General features: G+C 36.2%; 1 non-coding gene across 1 annotated transcript; it reads left to right on the top strand.

The window, feature by feature from the left end:
• Positions 1-11,281: 11,281 nt before the first annotated feature.
• LOC126946963 (U6 spliceosomal RNA) lies at positions 11,282-11,388 on the top strand. The gene has a single exon (XR_007722825.1). It is a non-coding gene; the product is annotated as a U6 spliceosomal RNA (small nuclear RNA).
• Positions 11,389-12,506: the final 1,118 nt, after the last annotated feature.

Genomic DNA, 12,506 nt, shown 5'->3' with positions numbered 1-12,506 from the left:
TGTTGGTCTATTCAGGGATTCGGCTTCTTCCTAATTTAGTCTTGGGAGTATGTATGTGTCCAGGAATTTATCCATTTCTTCTAGATTTTTTAGGTTATTTGCATAGAGGTGTTTATAGTATTTTCTGACGGCAGTTTGTATTTCTGTAGGATCAGTGTTGATATCCCCTTTATCATTTTTTATTGTGTCTATTTGATTCTTCCCTCTTTTCTTCTTTATTAGTCTGACTAGCAGCCTATGTTGTTAATCTTAAAAAAAAAAAAAAAAAAAAAAAAAAAACAAAAAAAAAAACCGCTCCTGCATTCATTGATTTTTTTTAAGGATTTTTCATATCTCTATCTCCTTCAGTTGTGCTCTGATCTTAGTTATTTCTTGTGTTCTGCTAGCTTTTGAATTTGTTTGCTCTTGCTTCTCCAGTTCTTTTAATTGTGATGTTAAGAGTGTCAATTTTAGATCTTTCCTGCCTTCTCCTGTGGGCATTTAGTGCTGTAAATTTCCCTCTGAACACTGCTTTAGGTGTGTCCCAGAGATTCTAGTACATTGTGTCTTTGTTCTCATTGGTTTCAAAGAACTTATTTACTTCTGCCTTAATTTCATTATTTACCCAGTAGTCATTCAGGAGCAGGTTGCTCAGCTTCCATGTAGTTGTGCAGTTCTAATATGATTGCACTGTGGTCTGAGAGATTGTTTGTTATGATTTCCGTTATTTTGCATTTGCTGAGGAGTGTCTTACTTCCAAGTATGTGATCAATTTTAGAATAAATGTTATTTGGTGCTGAGAAGAATGTATATTCTGTTGATTTAGGGTGGAGAATTCTGTAGACGACTATTAGGTCCACTTGGTACAGAGCTGAGTTCAAGTTCTGAATATCCTTGTTAGTTTTCTGTCTCCTTGATCTGTCTATTATTGACAGTGGGTTGTTAAAGTCTCCCACTTGTGTGGGAGTCTAAGTCTCATTGTAGGTTTCTAAGAACTTGCTTTATGAATCTGGGTGCTCCTGTATTGGGTGCATATATATTTAGGATAGTTAGCTCTTCTTGTTGCATTGATCCCTTTACGGTTATGTAATGCCCTTCTTTGTCTTTTTTGATCTTTGTTGGTTTAAAACCTGTTTTATCAGAGACTACGATTGCAACCCCTGCTTTTTTTTTTTTTTTTCTTTTTGCTTTCCGTTTGCTTGGTAAATATTCATTCCTCCATCCCTTTATTTTGAACCTATGTGTGTCTTTGCGTGTGACATGGGTCTTGACTCTTTATCCAATTTGCCAGTCTGTGTCTTTTAATTGGGGCATTTAGCCAGTTTACATTTAAGGTCAATATTGTTATGTATGAATTTGATCCTGTCCTTATGATGCTAGATGGTTATTTTGCACCATTAGTTGATTCAGTTTTTTCATAGTGTCGATGGTCTTTACAATTTGGTATGTTTTTGCAGTGGCTGGTACCAGGTTTTCTTTTCCATGTTTAGTGCTTCATTCAGGAGCTCTTGTAAGGTAGGCCTGGTGGTGACAACATCTCAGCATTTGCTTGTCTGTAAAGGATTTTATCTTTCCTTCACTTATGCAGCTTAATTTGGCTGGATATGAAATTCTTGGTTGAAAATTCTTTTCTTTAAAAATGTTGAGCTGGGCGCGGTGGCTCATGCCTGCATTCCCAGCACTTTGGGAGTCCAAAGAGGGTAGATCAAGAGGTCAGGAGATCAAGACCATCCTGGCTAACATGGTGAAACCTTGTTCTACTAACAATACAAAAAAATTAGCTAGGTGTGGTGGCGGGCACCTGTAGTCCCAGCTACGTGGGAGACTGAAGCAGGAGAATGACATGAACCCAGGAGGTGGAGACTGCAGCGAGCCAAGATCACACCAGTGCACTCCAGCGTGGGTGACAGAGTGAGACTCCGTCTCAAAAAAACAAAAACAAAAACAAAAAAAACAAAAAAGAACATTGTTGAATATGGCCCCCACTCTCTTCTGGCTTGTGGGGTTTCTGCAGAGAGATCCACTGTTAGTCTGATGAGCTTCCCTTTGTGGGTAATCTGGCCTTTCTCTCTATCTGTCCTTAACATTTTTTCCTTCATTTGAACCTTGATGAATCTGACAATTATGTGCCTTGGGGTTGTGCTTCTCATGGATTATCTTTGTGGTGTTCTCTGTATTTCCTGAATTTGAATGTTGGCCTGTCTTGCAAGGTTGGGGAAGTTCTCCTGCATAATATCCTGAAGAGTGTTTTCCAATTTGGTTCCATTCTCCCCGTCACTTTAAGGTACACCAATCAAATGTAGGTTTGGTCTTCTCACATAGTACCATATTTCTTGGAGACTTTGTTCTTTTTCATTCTTTGTTCTCTAATCTTGTCTTCATGCTTTATTTCAGTAAGTTGATCTTCAATCTTTGATATTCCTTCTTCTGCTTGACCAATTTGGCTATTGATACCTGTGTATGTTTCACGAAGTTCTTGTGTTGTGTTTTTCAGCTCCATCAAGTCATTTATGTTTTTCTCCAAACTGGTTATTCTAGTTAGCAATTCCTCTAACCTTTTTTCAAGGCTTTTAGCTTCCTTACATTGGATTAGAACATGCTCCTTTAGCTCGGAGGAGTTTTTTATTACCGATCTTCAGAGGCCTACTTCTGTCAATTTGTCAAACTCATTCTCTGCCCAGTTTTGTTCCCTTGCTGGTGAGGAGTTGTGATCCTTTGGAAGAGAAGAGGTATTCTGGTTTTGGCAATTTTCAGCCTTTTTGTGCTGTTTTATTCCTCATCTTGGTGGTTTTATCTACCTTTGGTCTTTGATGCTGTTGACCTTCGAATGGGGTGTCTGTGTAGACATCCTTGTGGTTGATGTTGATGTTATTCCTTTCTGTTTGTTAGTTTTCCTTTTAACAGTCAGGCCCCTCTGCTGCAGGTCTGCTGGAGTTCACTGGAGGTCCACTCCAGACCCTGTTTGCCTGGGTATCACCAGCAGAGGCTGCAGAACAGCAAAGATTGCTGCCTGTTCCTTTCTCTGAAAGCTTCATCCCAGAGGGGCACCTGCCAGATGCTAGCCAGAGCTCTCCTCTATGAGGTGTCTATCTACCCCTGCTGGGAGGTGTCTCCCAGTCAGGAGGCATGGGGGTCAGCGATCCACTTGAGGAGGCAGTCTGTCCCTTAACAGAGTTCGAGCACTGTGCTGGGAGATCTGCTGCTCTCTTCAGAGCCAGCAGGAAAGAACGTTTAAGTCTGCTGAAGCTGCGCCTACAGCCACCCCTTCCCTCAGGTGCTCTGTCCCAGGGTGATCAAGGGTTTATCTATAAGCCCCTAACTGGGCCTGCTGCCTTTCTTTAAGCGATGCCCTGTCCTGAGAGGAGGAATCCAGAGAGAGACAGTGTTGCTACACTGTCTTTGTCAATCTGCAGTGGGCTCTGCCCAGTTAGAACTTCCCTGTGGCTTTGTTTACACTGTGAGGGGAAAACCACCTACTCAAGCCTCAGTAATGGTGAATGCCCCTCCCCGCACCAAGCTCAAGTGTCCCAGGTCGACTTCAGACTGCTGTGCTGGCAGTGAGAATTTCAAGCCAGTGGATCTTAGCTTGCTGGGCTCCATGGAGGTGGGATCCGCTGATCTAGACCACTTGGCTGCCTGGCTTCAGCCTCCTTTTCAGGGGAGTGAATGGTTCTGTCTCACCGGCATTCCAGGTACCACTGGGGTATGAAAAAAAATTCTTGCAGCTAGCTTTGTGTCTGCCCAAATGGCCACCCATTTTTGTGCTTGAAACCCAGAGCCCTGGTGGTGTAGGCACCTGAGGGAATCTCCTGGTTTATGGGTTGCGAAGACCATGGGAAAAGCACAGTATCTGGTCCAGAGTGCACCATTCCTCATGGCACAGTCCCTCATGGCTTCTTTTGGCTAGGGGAGGGAGTTCCTTAACCCCTTTTGCTTCCTGGGTGAGGCGATGCCCCACCCTACTTTGGCTCACCCTCTGTGGGCTGCACCCACTGTCTAACCAGTCCCAATTTGATAAACCAGGTACCTCAGCTGGAAATCCAGAAATCTCCCACCTTCTGCACTGATATTGCTGGGAGCTGCAGACTGGAGCTATTCTTATTTGGCCATCTTGCCTGTCACCCCCCACCATTGAAGTTTTGATTTGAATTTTCCAAATGATTAGTGATGCTCAGCATCTTTATTTTCTTATTGGACATTTGTATGTCTTCTTTGGAGAAATGGTTATTCAAGTCATTTGCCCATTTTTGAATTCATGTCGTTGTTCAGTTTTAGAAGTTTTCTATACACTCTGTTATCAATTCCTTATCAGATAAATAATTTGAAAGTATTTTCATCCATATCAGTTGTAAGATTTAAAAATATTCTCATCTGAATACTTTTACCCTATTGATATCATATTTTGAAATATACATTTAAAATTTTTCCTTTGTTTCTTTCATTGTCTGTGCTCTTGGTGTAATATCTAAGAAATCATTTCCAGATCTAGTGTTGTGAAGTTTTTGCCATATGTTTTCTCCTAAGAGTTTTATAGTTTTAGGTCCTATATTTAAGTATTTGATCCATTTTGAGTTTATTTTTGTATACATTGTTAGGTAAGAGTTCAACATCATTTTTTAGATATGAATATCCAGGTTTCCCTGCCTGCTTTGTTGAAAAGACTGTCTTTCCCTCACTAAATGGTCTAAGCATCCTTGTCAAAACTCATTTGACCATACATGCAAAGATTTATTTCTGGGATATCTATTCTGTTTCATTGGTCTATATGTCTATCTTATGCCAGTACTACACTGCTTTGATTACTATAGCTTTGTAGTAAGTTTTGAAATCAGGAAGTGCCTGTCCCCCAGCTTTGTTCTTCTTTTTAAAGATTGTTTTGGCTATTTGAGGTTTCTAAAGATGCCTTTCGAATTTAATTTTTCTTTTATTTCTGCAAAAAAAGTCATAGGGATTTGATAGAGATTACACTGAATCTGTAGAACACTTTGAATAGTATGAGCATTTTAACAATACTGTCTTCCAATTCATAATCATGGATGTTTTTCCATTTATGTCTTCTTTGATTCATTTCAGCAATGCTTTTAGTTTTCTTTATACAAGTCTCTCACTTCTTTGGTTAATTTCTAGACATTTTATTATTTTTGGTGCTGTTTAAATGACATTTTTTCCTAATCTCCCTTTCAAATCATTCATTGTTAGCATATATGTAGAAATGCTATTGGTTTTGTGTGTTGACTTTTTATCCTGTTACTTTTCTGAATTAACTTAACAGTTCTAACAGTCTTTTGTGGAATTTTTAAGGTTTTTAAAAATATAATATTACATCATCTGTGAACAGAGATAATTTTTCCTCTTCTTTTTCAATTTGGATGTCTTTTACTTATTTTTCTTGCCTAATTGCTTTAGCTATAACTTCTGGTACTATGCTGAGCAGAAAAGACAAAAGTGGGCATTTTTGCCTCACTTCTAATTTTAAAGAAAAAGTTTTCAGTCTTTTACCATTGAGTATAATGTTTGCTGTGGGTTTTTCATACATGGCTTTTATTTCTTTGAAGTAGTTTTATCTCTATTTCTAGTTTTTTTAGTCCTTTTTTCATGAAAAGGTGTTGAAATCCATCAAATGCTATTTCTGTATCAATTGAGACAATCGTGTGGCTTTTCCCTTTCATTCTGTTAACCCATTTCCCATTCAGAAAAAAAGTGCAGTGAGCTGCCAGCACTTGTTTAATTATACATAAACACTCTCTTTGAGGCTGAAGCAAATATGACTGATTTTTAATGTGAAAACAAAATATAAAAGCTGTTCCTGGAGTTATCTCTAAACAGAAATAACATCTGAATAGTCTGAATCATCAGAATCATCTATTATTTGGGAAAAATTGGATTTATCAAATGAATCTTCAGGCAAGAAACATTCGAGAATGATCATACATAGGAATGCTATGTTTTATAGGATTTGACGTTTTCAGTGATTAAGAATTATTATATTTTGTAAATGGAAATATCACTACTAAAAACAGAATGCTATAAATAGTATGACATCTTTTGATATATTAGAGTGATATAAAAATTATAATAAAAGTGAGATATTTTGTGGCAAAGTTGTCTTGGGATAAATGCTACAGTTGCAAGCCTACCAGTGAATATTCTCAGGGCAAATGGGAAAAGGGTTAATGTGGTGTATTATATTCATTAATTTTCATATGTTCAACCATCTTTGCATTTCAGGGATAAATCACACTTGATTATAATGTGGAAACCTTTTAATAAGCTGTTGCATTTGGTTTGCTAGTATTTTGTTGAGGATTTTTGCATCAGTGCTCATAAGAGATATGATCTGTATTTTTCTTGTAGTATCTTTGGCTTTGATGTCAGGGTAATTTTGGCCTCATAGAATGAGTTAGGGAGTATTGCCTCCTCTTCAATTTTTGGAATAGGTTGAGAATAATTGTTAGTTTTTAATCGTTTGGTAAAATTCACCAGTGAAGCCATTAGCTCCAAGAGTTTTCTTTGTCAGGAGATTTTTGATTACTGATTCAATCTCTTTACTAGTTATAGGTCTATTCAGATTTTATATTTCTTCATGATTTAGTCTTGGTAGATTTTGTATTTCTAGGAGTTTTCCCATTTGATCCAGCTTATCCAATTTTTAAGATAGTACTCTTTTACAATACTTTTTATTTTTATGGAATTGGTAGTAACTTTCATTTCTGATTTTAATATTTTGAGTCTTCTCTCTTTTCTTCTTGGTCCATCTAGCTAAAGATTTTATTGACTTTCTCTATTGGTTTTCGATTATCTATTTCATTTATCTCTACTCTAGTCTTTAGTATTTCCTTCTTTCTGCTACCTTTAGTTTTATTTTGTTACTCTTTTTGTATTTCTGTAAGTTGTGAAATTAGGTTGTTGACTTGAGATCTGTTTTGTTTTTAAATGTAAGCATTTTTATCTGTAAATTTTTTTCCTGATCATTGCTTTTGCTGAGTTCCAAAAGTTTTGATATAGTGTGTATTTATTTTCATTCATCTTTCAGTATTTTCTCATTTCCCTTGTAATTTCTTCTTTGATCCATTGGTTGTTGAAAATTATTAATTTCCAGAAAGTTGTGATTATTTCAGTTTTACTTTTGCTATTGATTTCTAACTTTACCTTATTGTGGTCCAAGAAGCTACATTTTGTGATGTTTATCTATTTGAATCATATAAAACTTAATCTGTGTCCTAACATATAGCCTATCCTGGAAAATATTCCATGTGCACTTGAGAAGGATGTGTATGCTATTGTTGTTGGGTAGAGTCTTCTGTATGTCTGTTAGAGCTACTTGGTTTATTGCATTAAGTCCTCTGTTTTCTTGTTTACCTTTTGTCTGTTTTTCTATACATTATTAAGAATGTAATATTAAAGTATCCAACTACTATTGTAGTACTGTCTCTTATAACCTTTTGTTGATTTAAAGTTGATTGTGTCTGATGTTAGTATTAGTTACCCTTGCTCTCTTTTCTTTATTTGCATAAAATATTTTTAATCCTTTCACTTTCATTATATTTGTATTTTTGGATATAATGTGAGTCTTTTGTGGAAAGCATATAGGTGGACTTTGAAAATTCATTCTGCTAATCTGTCTTTTTATTGGAGGGTTTAATCCATTCACATTTAAAGTAATTACTGATAAGGAGGGACTTACTTCTTTCATTTTGATACTTTTGTCTATATGCCTTATAGAAACCAAAAATTTCTTACTCTTCATTTCCTGCATTACTGTCTTCTTTTGTGTTTATTTGCTTCTTTGTACTGAAATGTTTAAATTCCTTTTGTATATATTCTATAAATATTTTCTTTGTGGATACCATGGGGATTACATTCAGTATCCTAAAGTTATAACACTCTGAAGTGAATTTATGTTTTTATTGACTTTCTACTCCTTTAATAGCTCTATCCTTGCCTCTTTTGGTTACTGATGTTACAAATTACAACTTTGTACATTTTGTGTCCAAAACACAAACAAACAATTATTTTAAATGCTTAGTGTCTTAGGTTGTGAAGAAAATAAATTGTGGACTTATAAAGCTAAATTATAGTAACACTCGCTTTTCAGACTATTTTTTAAAAGGTATTAATCTCCGAAATCATGAGAGAAAATGTGGAATTACAAATTGTTAGAATAATATTATCTTTTATAATTGCCCATGTATGTACTTTTATTGAGATCTATATTTCTTTGTAGAGAATTAACTTGCTGCTAGTGTTCTTTCATTTTACCCCGCAAAACTCTCTTGAGCATTTCTTGCAGGGCAGGTCTAGTGGTAACAAACTCCCTCAGTTTCTGCTTATTTGGGACCATCTTACTTTCAGCCTCACTTTTGAAGGATAGTTTTGCTGAATATAGGATTCTTGGTTGACTTTTTTTTTTTTTTCATTTAGCACCTTGACTCTATTAGCCCACTTCCTTCTGGCCTCCAAGTTTCTGATGAAAAATCTGCTCATATTATTACTGAGGATTCCTTGTATCTGATGAATCACTTCTCTCTTGTTGCTTTTAAGATTCTCTTGTCTTTGTCTTTCAAAAGTTTGATTATAATGTGTCTCAGTGAGGGTGTCTTTGAGGTCATCTTACTTGGAGTTTGTTGAGCTTCTTGGATATTTATATTCATGCCCTTCAGCAAATTTGGGGAGTTTTTCTTCCATTAACTGTTCAAATATTCTCTACCTTTTTTGTCTCTCTTCTCCTGGAAATCCCACAATGTATATGTTGGTCCATTTGATCATGTCTTACAGGTCCCTTAGGTTCTATGCAATCTTATTCAATCTCCTTTCTGTCTGTTCCTCAAGACTGAATAATTTCCATTGCCCTATCTTCGAGTTAACTGGTTCTTTCTTCTGCCTTCTGAAATTTGCCTTTGAAGTCCTCTAGTGAATTTTTTAATTTCAGTGATTATATTTTTCCATTCCACAATTTCTTTTGGTTTCTTTTTCAGCTTTCTGTCTCTTGATTGACATTCCCATTTCATTCACACATTGTTTTCTTGACTTTCTCCATATCTTCCTTTAGTTCTTTGAGCATCTTTAAGATAGCTATTTTAAAGTAGTTGTCTAGTAGTCTGTCATTTGCTCTTTTTCAGGGACAGTTTTCATTGACTTATTTTTTCCCCTTTGAATAGGTCACACTTTACTCTCTTTTTGTATACTTTGTCAGTTTTGTTGTTGAAATCCAGACATTTGAATCTAGTAATGTGGTAATTCTGGAAATCCAATTCCCCCCCTTTCTGAGGATTCGTTATTTTTGCTATTTTTTTTCTTTGTTAATTGTTGTATTCTGTCTCTGTGCCAAGGATCAGCCTGAGGTGTAAACTTAAGACCTTCCCAAGCCTTTTGTGAGCCTGCACCTTTCCCTGGTCATGTACAGTCACTTTCTAATCTCTCTCATATACATAGTTGCTTGTGAATCTTTCTTTTTTTTTCCGTAGAGATGGGGGTCTCACTATGTTGCCCAGGTTGGTCTTGAGCTTCTGGAATCAAGTGATCCTCCTGCCATGGCCTCACAAAATGCTGAGATTGCATGTGTTAGCTACTGCACCCGGCCTGAATATCTTAGTCTTTAGTGGCTGGCTCTAAAAAGAGGAAAAAGAGAAAAATGAAGGGAGAAAAAACCGGTGCCAGCACTTCAAATCTCCTGGAAGTCATTTTAGCTAGGGGGGAGGCTCTTGCAACAATGTGGGAAGGTGCAACAACAGTGGCGTCCCACCTCTTTGTGTTTCTATGATCAGAAATAGCAATCAGCAATCTGAGCACAGATCCTCGGTATTTGGAGGGCTGAGTTCTTATGCGTATCCCGGGCACTGCAAGCTATGTACAGGTTGTTCCAGGGAAAATGCACAGATGACTGCCACAAGGCTGAGAGTGGGTAGCTACTACTGTGCTAAGAGCTGAAATTAACCACAGTTTACCACCCATGCCTTCCGCTGGAAGTTAAAAGCCTTCAATAAACTCTACAGTTCCAAAATAGTTACATCACACAGAGTTTGCTAGTGCAATTATTGTCTTCTTGGGGAAACGTATTTATGGTGCTTTCTACTCTGTCATCTTCCCATAATCCTCTTGTTTAATCTTTTCTTTTTCAAATTTTATTTTTTAGATTAACATACAGTCAAATGGATTTTTTTTTTTTTTGTGGGGGACATGTATTTCTATGACTTTTAACACATGTTTTAATTCATGTGACCACCACCAATATCTGGATAAAGAACATTTACATTAGCCAAAAGACTCACTCACGAAATCTGTTTGTAGCCACTCCGTGCCGCTACCTCTAACCCCTGGCACCCACTGATCTATTCTCTATCACTATCATTTTGTCTTTTAGAGGATGTCATATAAAATGGAATCATATAGATTGTTACCTTTAAGACTGGATTCTTTTACTCAGCCTTTTAGAGTCATATAGCTGTTTATTTTATCAATAGTGCATTCCTTTTTATTGCTGAATAATATTCCATTGTATGGCTGTAACACTGTTTTTTTAATCCCTTTTAAAGGGCATTTGGGTTGTTTGCAGTTTTTTGTGATTATGAATAGAGCTGTTCTAAACATTTGTGTACAGGTTTTGTGTGATTTACACATAAGTACAGCTGCTTCTTGACTTATGATGGAGTTGCATCCTAATGAACCCATCATAAGTAAAAAGCATCATAAATTGAAAATGCCTTTAATGTTAGGAACACAATTGCCCCTGATTTATGATGTTTCAACTTGCAAACTTTTGACTTTATGATGGTGCAAAAGTGATACACATTCAATATAAACCATAATCCCATTATAAGTTTTAAGGAGCTCCTCAACTTATGATGGAGTCACATCCTAACAAGCCTGTAATATAGTCAGAAAATTGTAAGTTGAATCATGGTAACTTGGGGAATGTATTTCATTTTTTTTAGAGTATATAGAAATGGTAGTTTTTAAATTTCAGCTTACAAATGTTCATTGCTAATATGTAGAAACATGATTGACTTTCTATTTCATCAATGTATTCTTAACCTCTCCTAAAATCGCTCATTTTTTAAGGAGTTCTGAATTGTTTTGTTTTGTTTTTTATTCTTTCAGGTTTTTTATGTAAACCACAATGTCATCTGCAAATAGGAACAGTTGTATTTTTTCCTCTTTAATCTTTATCTCTTTTGATTTCTTGCCTTATTGAACTGGCTAAGATTTCCACTATGATGCTGAATAGTAGTGAGAGTAGACATCCTTGCTTTGTTCTCAATCTTACGGGAAGCATTCAGTCTTTCACCATGAAGCATATTATCTAGTGCTTGCTTCGGCAGCATGTATACTAAGTTTAGAACAATATGGAGAAGATTAGCATGGCTACTGTGCAAGGATGACACACAAATTTGTGAAATATTCCATATTTTTACACTATAAAGCAACTACATAAACAAGTCTGCAAAATAACCAGCTAACATCATGATGACAGGATAAAATCCACACATATAAATACTAACCTTAAATTTAAATGGGCTAAATGCCCAAATTAAAAGACACAGAGTGGCAAGCTAAAAAAAGATCCAAGACCCACTGGTATGCTGTCTTTAAAAGACCCATCTCACATGCAATGACACACATAGGCTCAAAATGAAGGTATGGAGGAAAATCTACAAAACAAATGAAAAACAGAAAAAAGCAGAGGTTCAATTCTTATTTTTGAAAAAAACTGACTTCAAACCAACAAAGATAAAAACAGACAGAGAAGGGCATTATATAATGATAAAGGGTTCAATTCAACAAGAAGATTTAACTAACCTAAATATATATGCACCCAACACAGCAGCACCCAGATTTATAAAGGAAGTTCTAGAGACCTGCAAAGAGACTTAGACTCCCAGACAATACTAGTGGAAGACTTTAACACCCCACTAACAACATTGCATGGATCATCGAGACAGAAAATTTAAAAATATATTCAGGACCTGAACTCAGCACTGGATAAAATAGACATGATAGATATCTACAGAACTCTCCACCCTAAAACAACAGAAAATACATTCTTCTCATCACCAAATAGCGCTTGCTCTAAAATTGATCACATAATCGGAGCAAAACACTTCCTGGTAAATGCAAAAGAACTGAAATCATAACAAACAGTCTCTCAGACCACAGCACGATCAAATACAAAATCAAAAGTAAGAAATTCATTCAAAACCACACAATTAGATGAAAATTTAATAACCTGCTTCTGAATGACTTTTGGGTAAATAATGAAATTAAGGAAGAAATCAAGAAGTTCTTTGAAACTAATGAGAACACAGAGACCACGTGCCAGAATCTCTAGGACACAGCTAAGGCAGTGTTAAGATGGAAATGTATAGCACTAAATGACCAGATCAAAAAGTTAGAAAGACCTCAGCTTAACAACCAAACTCAAAACTGAAAGAATGAGAGAACCAAGAGCAAACAAATCCCAAAGCTAGCAGAAGACAAAAATTACCCCAAATCAGAGCTGAACTGAAGGAGATAGAGACATTAAAAAACCA

This window comes from Macaca thibetana, chromosome X, assembly GCF_024542745.1.
Source record: "Macaca thibetana thibetana isolate TM-01 chromosome X, ASM2454274v1, whole genome shotgun sequence".
In the NCBI taxonomy this organism is placed as follows: domain Eukaryota; kingdom Metazoa; phylum Chordata; class Mammalia; order Primates; family Cercopithecidae; genus Macaca; species Macaca thibetana.
The sequence above is the reverse complement of the archived record's forward strand: the minus strand, read 5'-3'. Positions and strand labels throughout refer to the sequence as shown.